General features: G+C 52.7%; 1 pseudogene; it reads left to right on the forward strand.

Moving 5' to 3' along the window:
* Positions 1-1,114, forward strand: part of LOC113194664 (BAG family molecular chaperone regulator 5-like) — a 42,314-nt pseudogene extending 41,200 nt beyond the window's left edge.
* Positions 1,115-9,913: the final 8,799 nt, after the last annotated feature.

Below are 9,913 nucleotides of genomic sequence, written 5' to 3' on the forward strand. Positions count from 1 at the left end.
CAATGTGTATCTTTTAAACAAGAAACTGGAGAGAATTCTAACAAAACAACTCCTGGAGACGGACTCTATAGCAACAGAAGGAAAAGGCGACCTTCAGCAAGCCAGGAAGAGGAGCGCAGGAGACGGACGCCTTCTCAAGGAGAGTGCAAACCCTCCCACGGATCGAAACAAAGAGCATCTGTAAGGAAGCCCAGGCCCTTGTGAAAGAGAAGACTGTGCCCTTTACAGCGGAGACAACTGTGCGGCTGACGAGCTGGAGGCAGGCCTCAGGATTCATCCTGAGGCCGACACATATTGCAACAGGAGGCACGGTCTTCTTGAGGAAAACAGAATCTCACACTTGAACCCAAATCTGTGCCGTGCCAGAGATCACTGAAAACAGCCCAAAGCTGGCTTCCCGCCATTCTCCAAGGACACTCATCTTCTGCCACAAAGGTCAGCTCTGTGATGTGCCAAGTGAACAAGGCCAAGGCGCTCCATGCTTCTGATGGGAGTGGACGGTGCTGACACTTGCAGGCACTTAGAAGGTGAGCTCACAGGCATGGCTGCAAACCGGGCGCTTTAGGTTTGTGTGGGTGCACAGAACCCAAAAACGATGGGAGGGAGGTCGTCCAAAGAGATGAACAGATTACTGAAGTCCTTGGATTTAGAAGAGGAAGTTGATACTGCTCATGCATTTGACCTGGGTCCTCGAGAGGATGAGAGAAAGAAAAAAATGAACTTCTCCCAACCCAGAGTCCTCCTGAATTGAACTTGAGCTCCAAGACAGAACGGCAGGGTTTGACTGGACACCTGGATGAGGTGAGTCTGGAAAAAAAATAAACAATCCCTGTGTCAAGGAAGCCCAGGAAAGATGGGGGGGGAGGGTGCAAACTCTGATGGCTTCCGTGCCCCTGAAGGACGCCCTTGAGAAGAGGGAGCTTGTGCTGGTGAGGAGCACTCACCACCTAAGGTGGTCTGGAATGTTCTTGGAGACCTGTTGGAGATCCAGGGAGACGTCCTCTCGTTGGATGGACTTCAGTCCGATGAGCCGCTGACCAAGCAGTTGCTGGCCTTGGATGCTCAGGACCTGCAGGGAGAAGAGAAGCGTAAGGCTGCCAGGAACAGGCCATGATGCTCCCCAGAACACCCCAGCCACCTCCCCCTGAAGCTGGAGGAGTGGGGGACAAAGTACCCCCATCTTGCTTATCTTGTGCTTTACATACTGCTGGGTGTTTATAAGGAGCTTCCAGTCTGTGGAGCCTGAATGTGATCTACACGTGCATATTTCAGTCTCAGGATTTATGATTTAAGCAAATTATATTCAGTATCTCTGCTGCTCCTGATGTTGCAAAACAAATGTCATTATAGCACTTAGACTTTTCCATTTGGCTCATTAAAAAAAAAGGGAAGTCCTCCTGCGCTCTGCTTAGCTGTAGGACCTTGGACACTCAACCGAGTCACTCAGCTTGCCTGTGTCTCCGTTTCTTCATCTGCAAAGTGGGGTTCACGCTCACGATATCCCAGGATCACGGTGACTCTGAGAGGCAGTGGTGTGTGTGAGATGCCTGGCGTGTGGCCTGCCCAGAGCACCTGCCAAATGGACCACAGTAGCTCTCTCTCATCCTCACAGAAGTCTGGGAGGATTTCAAGAAATGGCTCCTGTCAGAACGCCTGGATCCGTGTTTGCCACAGAAAGGTCAGCATCTGTTGGTTTCAATCCTTTTGGTTTGGGAGACAAACCAGGCTTGGAGCTCAAGGAGACCTGAGTAGGAAGGAGGAAGGGGCCGGTTGTAGGGGCCACGTGGGGGGGCACTGGGCTTGTGAGGCTATTTCCTGGCCTGCTCGGGTCTCTTCCCGGGGGCCATGTCCAGATTTGAGGAGCAGAGTCGTCTTCTGCTGACCGGTGTGATAACAGGACAGGACCCCAACCAAGAAAGGAGGCCACCACTTCCACCCGTGACAGGACCACTGAGACTTGACTTCCATCCTTCTACCCACACACAGAGAGCCACACAGGATACACGGAACCACGGTTTTCAGGTATTGGACAGCAGCAGCTTCTGACTGTGAGTCTCTAGAGAAGGGACACCAATCAGCAGAACTGTGGTCAGCCTGGCCTGGAGGCGCTACTCAGACAGCATCGCAGGGATGAAGTTAGTGGACGCTCCACTGAGGTGATGGGTTATTATTTGAGGAGGCTGAGGCCGATGGAAGTTGTGGAGCAGGGAACTGGAGGAGAGAGGCAGCGTGTGAGCAGAGAACTCACGCTGTGAAAGTCCCACGGGAACCCCAGACCCTGTTTCTGAATCCCGAGATGTGTAGGGAAAGCAAGAAGGGCCCAAGAGCTACGAGCTGGGCAGCCCCCAGAGTTTCCACAGGTACAGAAGGGATCAAGTGCTGGTCAGTCAGACTGGAGGGTCCTCGGGAGGGACGTGCATCGGGAAGAGGCCTAAACAAGCTCAGAGCAAGCGGAACTCTGAACCGCCTTAACCAAACTGTAGAACAAGCCTGAAAGGATCCAACTACTCTGTGAGTAGCCTAACTGCACAATAAAATCTAGTTGAATGGTTTCTTAAGGACCACAAGATGGAGCCTTCCACACACGGCTACAGTTTGGACAGGTGTCCCCCAAGGCCCATCTGTGAAAGTTTGGTTGTCAGCTGTGGTGCTGCTGGGTGGGGGGACCTTGAAGAAGTAGAGCCTCGTAGGAAGAAGCCGGGTGAACGGGGAGTGTGATCTTGAAGGGCATATTGGGAACCGAGCCCCTTCTTCTCTCTTCCTAGCTTCCATGAAACAAGGAACTTCCTCCATCACGTGCTCCCACCATGCTGTGGTGCCTGGCCACAGGCCCAAAGTCAGCAGGGCCAAGTGACCATGGAGGGAAACCTCTGAAACCACAAGCCCAAACAAACCTTTCCTCCTTATAAGTCGATTCATCTCAGGTATTTTGTTATCATGACAGAAAGTTGACTAACACAAATATGAAACTTACAATGTCCAGCATTCAACAAAAAATTGCTTGATGTGGATATGGAAATATTCCCAACTCATTCTACAATATCATCCTTATACTAAAAAAGATAAATGAATTTGAGTAAGAAAACTTTAGACCAATTCCCTATTGAACACAAATTAAGAATTCTTAACATAATTTTTATCAAGTTGAAATTCAAAAATGTGTTAAACAGTTACTACATCATGACAAATGAAATTAGTTCAACACTTAAAAATCAGTCAATTTAATTCAACATACCAAGTGGCAAAACTTGAAAAAACAACCTCAACAACAAAACAGCCATTTCAAAAGATACAGAAAAGATCTTTGACAAAACTTAACACATTCCTGGGAGATGATCTTAGCAAACCAGGAATAGAAAAGAACTTTCTCCATCTGATAAAGTGTTGTTATAATAATTAATGATGACAGGCTTAATGCTATCCCTGTAAGATCAGCACAACCAAGAATATCCACTCACACGATTTCTAGTTGATATTGCATTTGAAGATGTGGCCGGTTCAACAAGACAAGAAAATGAAATAATGGTACCAGGATAGGAAAGAAGATACATAAAACTGTCTCTATTTGTGGATAGAATAATTGTCTACACATAAAATCCCAACAGTGTACCAAAAAGCTTTTAGAAGTTACATATGAATTTGGCAAAGTTGCAGGATAAAATATCAATACTCAAAATTCAATTATATTTCTATGTACTTCTGATGAATGAGTGAAAATTCTAATTAAAAAACAATCCATGAACAACAATATAAAAGCACATGAAATACTTATAGATTGATCTATCAAAATATATGCAAAATTTCTGTGCTGAAATCTATAAAGTGAATGAAAGAAATCAAAGCAGACCTAAATAAATGGAGAGATATAATATGTACATAGATCAGAGGACTCAATGTTAAGAGATTAATTCTCCCTATATGATCTATAGCTTTAATGCAGTCCTAATAAAAATTCCAGTATACTTTCTTGCAAATATTGACAAGTGGGTTCTCAAATATATATGCAAATCCAAAGAAATTAGAACCGCCAGAATGATTCTGAAAACAGAACAAAGTTGGATAATTCACACTACCATTTTCAAGACTTGTCAAAAGCTTCCATAACCAAGACATATAGCTAAATTAAACAGAAAAGTGAGATTAAATAGAATAGTGAGATCAGAAATAGATCTGCATATACGTAGCCAATTAATTTTTGACAAAGGTGCCAGGGAATTGAGGGAGGAAAGGTAATCTTTTCAACAAATTTGCTGGAACAATTGGTTACGCCTCAGCAAGAAAGTGAAGTTTGACTCCTTTTTTTGTTACTGGAGATTTAACCCAGGGGCACTTTACCACTGAGCCACATCTCCAGCCTTTTTTATTTTTTATTTGGAGGCAGGGCCTTGCTAAATTGCTGAGGCTGGAATTATAGGGCTATGCCACTGCACCTGGAGAACTTCAGCTCCTATCTCACACCACACATGCACTATTTTTTCCAAATGCATCATTGACTTAAGTGTAATATGTAAAACTATTAAAAAACAAGAGAAAATATTTGTGACCTTAGGTTAGAAAATATTTGCACCCAGACGCCTCCTCCCAGGGGTGGAGAGGCAGTGGAGAGGGGAGGTGTGTGTCCACTTTCCCCCACCGTGGCCCGGCCATGACACCAGCTAGGTGACACGGGGAGAGGAGGGGACACCAGGAGGTGCAGTGCCCCATTGACCTCTGGGAATCTGGGTCACGTGTTGTCACTCTGTGACTCGGTTTCCCCATCTTTCAGAAGGCCTTCTCCGCCCTCGGCCATTTGCCGGGTTATCTGCCCATTTGGGCCCAGACGGCCCCAGCCACCTGCCTAAAGGGAACCATTTCGAGGGACGCTGGTTTGTGTGTTGGCAGAGGTAGAATTTGTCCCGGAACCTCCTCAGCTTGGGACACTTTCGCCCCCAGGGTCTTCTCACACAGCCTCTGGACAGCGGAGGAGGGCAGCACTGGACCCTGTAACCATTGGCAAACTGAGAATCTCAGAAGTCAGATGATTAGCCCGATATCACACCGGGCACCCAGTCCAGCTCACCCCCCCCCCCCCCCCCCCCCCCCCCCCCCCCCCCCCGCTAAAGAACCCCAGGACCAGCACCCTGAGGGCCCTGCGCCCCCCGGGGCATTTCTGTCCCCATAAAGGTAGCTGCCACCTGCCCTTAGCCCAGCCCAGTCTGATTTCAACTCTGTGCAGTTGGGATCATGCTGGATCTCCCCTCCCAGGACTCATGTGTCCTTTACTTATTGGTGAATTATAATTATACGTAAAAGTGGGATTCTCTTTGCCCAATCATACAGGAGCATACCCACGTGATCAGGCTCCTTCCCCAGGACCTCCCTGCCCTCTTCTCCTCCCTCCCACTCATCTGCTTGCTCTGCTCTAGTAATTTTTCCCATTATTATTATTATTATTATTATTATTATTATTCATTAGTGCATTATCATAGTGGGATTGGCTATGGTCTATTTGTACATGGACATAGCATAATCTGGTAGATTTTGTCCCCCACCATTTCCCAAGGCCCTCCCCTGCTCCCTCCCTCTTCGTCTTATACCTGTATCTTAGTTGTTTATTTTTAGGTGGTGCTGAGGATTGACGCCAGTGCCTCCCTCGTGCTGGGCAAGCACTCTGCCACACCCCAGCCCCGCCCTGCCCTGCCCTGATCCCCTTCCTCTGCTCTATTATTCTCTCTTCTGTTTTCATAAGAACTCATTCTCTTTTGCCCAACACCGTGTGTGTGAGATTTGTGTGTGACAGGGTAGCAGTAGTTCGCTTGTTTTCGGTGCTGCATACTGTTTCACAGTTTACCCACTCAGGCCATCCACATGGGACGTGTTTCTAGTTTTTAGCTACATAAATAGAAATGCTCAGAATATTCTAGTACCTGTATTTTGGAGATCGTCTGTATGCATTTCTGTCAGATGTACACCTAGGAGCGGCATGGCTGGGTTTGGGCCATTTTGATACAACACTTCAATCCCTTTGGCATTGGTCCCTTTTGGCAAGTTCTTTGATGACACCATTGGGTACAATTTCTTCTCTGTCAAGGAGCTGCTAGCCTGGTGACATGTTGCCCAACTGCCAGGTCTCACTGCCAGCTCACTAATTTCCACCTAGAAGTGGGGGTGGAACTGTGGAGCCGTGGCCCGGCAGTGAGGGCCTGAGGCCTGTGGAGCTTGGGCCAACACAAGCCAGGGCACACAGGCTTGTCACCATGTGGTGGCCTGGCCTGGCCCTGCAGACGCCTGCTTCACACAGTGCTGCAATGTGGGGTCCCTGAACATCCCCAATCCCCCCACCCGGACCCCCGTTTCCTGACCAGCAGAGGGAAACGGAAGTGGGGTCCACCTGAGTGGGGTCTCTCTGCTGCTTTCCCAAACCCTGATTACGTACATGTGGACGGGCAGCGCTGACCCGAGAGCCTCAGAACCCCTGGACCAGCACACTCGGGCGGCAAGCCTGTTGGCCCCTCTCACCTGCGCGAGTCCTGTCCTGGGCCCACTCAATGGCTCCCACTCCCACGCCCACCCACCCTCATCCGCGGGTTTCATTCTTTGAATTCATAAGACGAGAATCCAGAAAGAAGGTGGTGGGGGGCTGCTGGGTCTGCTGCGCCACCGACGGATGGCCCCCCAGGAAGAGCTGCGACCCCTTCCTTGGCCACAGGTGCAGATCCCTCCTGCTGACAGCAGGGAACCTCGGTCCACGGGTGTGTGTGTGTGTGTGTGTGTGTGGCACACACATCCAGGGAGGCCCAGGCTGACGGGGGGCGTGGGGGGGGAGCCAGCAGAGGGACCATCAGCAACCCTGGCCTTGGTTCACAGGGATGGCCTGTCTGGGAGCCGTGACATTTCAGGGGCTTGGGGACACCTGAGGGCGTGGAGGTGGAGTCTGCCAGGCAGGGCAGGAGGCCCCGGTGCTGAGGCAGGTGGCAGAGCTGTTTGGAGAAGAGCCAGGGTCCCCTCTGCTGCAGGCTGACCTGGTGGCAGTGGCTGGGATTTAGGGTCTGGTCTCTGGTCACAAAGACCTTGAACGTAGGCCCAGGAGTTCCGACCTGGGCCCCTGGGAAGACCTGAGGTTCCAGCACGGCCAGCCTGTGGGGGAGGGTTGGGGGGTGGATGTCTGGGGGGGTTGGATCCAGAGAGGGGAACCAACAGATGAGCTCAGGAATGGAGGGAGTGGGTGGCATAACTGGGAATGGCGGTCCCCAGGCTGGGACCTGGCAGGAAGGCCGTGGTGGGGAGAAGCCTGCCCCGCCTGAGGACGGACTCCGCTGCCCGAATCTTGCCCTTTGGAGTCCCTCTTGCTTCAGGGGGACATGCACATCTATGGGGCTGACTCCCCAGGAGGCTGGAGCCTGGGAAGAGGGGCCACCCATAGCCGCCCCCTCCACCTGAGACCGCAGCTTCTGTGGGCAGGCAGAGGAGGGACGTGGGGCAGGCCAGCTTCCCATTGGGGTCCCATCCCACACTCAGTTGGGAATTCCTTTGAGGGTGCCCCTTCCCTGGGGGCGTGAGGTCTCCAGGCCCCTGAGAGGCGGGTGAAGGGAGGCAGAACCCCTCAATAAGAGTCTGAGGAATCGGCCAGGAGTCGGGAGCTGGGTCTCAGCTCTCTCGCCTTCCCACCGTGTCCAGGGCCTCTGGGGTCCGAGGTCACAGCAGCGTCACCTTGGTCTCCAAGAGCATGAGGCTGCAGGTGCTGATTCTCCTGGGTGGGGTGCGGCACCCTGTTGCTAGAGGGAGATTGGGGGATTGTATTTGGGGTCTGCAGTCTGGACCCAAGTCCCGGCTCCTCCTCTCGCTGGCTGGGTGACGCTGGGTGAGTCCCTCCGTCCCTGAGCCTCAGGACTCCTTCTGTTGACACAGGGTATGGGAGGGTGTGTCACCAACTGGTCCTGGGCCTGGCTCCTGCAGGGCCTCCCTGGAGCCCCCCCCCCATGGGTGGGCTGCGGGGTGATTAAAGGATGATGGATGGGAAGGGTCTCGAGGAGCCCAGAGCGACAGACAAGTGTGAGGGGAAATGAGCAGTCACCCTCTATTTAGCACGTGATCCGGCAGACGCGGGATTCATGGCCCGCGCCGTTATTAATGACATTAATAATGACGCTGACAGCGGCGAGCGCCGTGTGGACCACGCTTTTGTTTTGGTTGGAACCTGGCTCCCTGCGTGATCCTCGCGTCGTTTTGTGAGCAAAAGCATTTTGCAGCCCGATGGACCAACGGGCAGACCCAGCCAGCGGGGGGCCGGTGGCCAGTGGACTGAGGTCAGAGAAGGAGCCGGAGAGTGGGGGTCCCGCCTGCCAGTTCCCAGTCTGGCCTGTGAGCCCCGGAACAGACGGGTGCTGTCACCCCCTCCTCGGATGCGGGTCTTTTCCAAGCCCACCAGCATCTGGTCTGGGCGGCTGGGGGACTGGGGTGAAGCTGGCTTCCTCCCCTGCTGGCGGGTGGTGATCTGGGAAGTGGCCCCCTCCAGCCTCCAGCCCCTCTGCAGTGGGGTGCCTGCCCCTTCCCGTGTGGCAGCCAGGGTTAAGGACTTGGGTGGAAGTGTCGCTCAGGGGGTGGTATATGGTCCCCAGATGTCCTCTTTTGGGTCAGAACTCGTCAGATGTGGGTAGAAAATCGACTTTTTAAACTTGGGCCAGGCTGGAGAGTCACCTGTCTTCCCTGTGCCAGTTTTCCAAAAGCCACCCTCTGCCGTGCCAACAGAAGCAGCGAGCATTGTGATGTGCGTGTTGCTGCCTTGCGAGGGCCGGGGGTGAAGTCTCATTGTCCATGACGGGTCACTGACAGGCAGCAGCCTGCCAGGCCACCATACTGGGGGCCCCAGCCTGTCCCCACCTCCTACCCCTGCCACAAGCTGATGAATAAACTGAGGGCGGACCCCCTTCACGGCAGCCTCCGGTCCCCAGCTCACATGCCAGGCTGCTCCCAGGAAGCAGGAGGAGCCCCTTCACCGGGCACCCAGCAGCAGGCACCCCTGCTGCCCACCTGAGTGAGCAGGCGTCCCAGGAGCCAATCCTGCCGTCCTCTCCCCATCCATTTCCTCCCACCCCTTCTCTGCTCAGGGCACCTCTGGACGGGGCACGGTCCCTGTCACAGTGCTCCAGGCCACCTCTCATCCTGGGGGAGACCCTGCCTGTGGCGGCCCCTCCAGCCTTTCCAGGTCTCTGCCCCTTTGCAGCCTCGTACCAGCTGCCCTGGCCGTGGAGGTTCCCAGGGGTTCCAGCCTCTTCCCTGTCACGGGTCTCTCCTGCGCTGTTCCCTCAGCCTGGGACTCCCCCTCATCCTCCCGCCCACTTCATCCCTCCACCCCTGAGCTATTTGCATGGATTCACAAATTTCACTTTTTCTGGGAAACTTCCTGACACCCCCCTTCCCGCTGGTCACCCAGTGTTTCCCACGTCATGATTTCCCCGCTGTGTGCTTCTCTAGCCTCCACCCAAGCTCAGGACGGCAGGGGGTGCCGGGATCCCCCACCCCTCTCCCCTCTGTGCCTCTTCCCAACCCCTGTGCGTCTCTCAAGGTCCCGGCACCACCTCCTCCAGGAAACCCCCCGGGCTCTCTCTCCACTGAGCTGCCACAGCCCAAGCACCCGGGGGCTCCTGCGCGGGTTAGGGATAACCTTGGCTAACTCCTCAGTTGGTACATGAATTTACAGAGGACCAGAGAGGGAGGTGACTGACTAGACAAAGTCACACAACTGATACCTGCTGACTGGGGAATATGGTGCAGTTAAAAAAAAAAAATTGGGTTTTAAGTTTTTTGAAAATTATCATCTTTAAGGACAAGAGAAAGAAAATGAACAACCTCGGGAAACGTGGTCATAGACATCAAAATCTGTTTTTAAAAGAAGGCATCCTTTCCACCCCCAGGATGCAATTTGAAATGGGTG

Source organism: Urocitellus parryii, chromosome 5, assembly GCF_045843805.1.
Source record: "Urocitellus parryii isolate mUroPar1 chromosome 5, mUroPar1.hap1, whole genome shotgun sequence".
Lineage (NCBI taxonomy): Eukaryota > Metazoa > Chordata > Mammalia > Rodentia > Sciuridae > Urocitellus > Urocitellus parryii.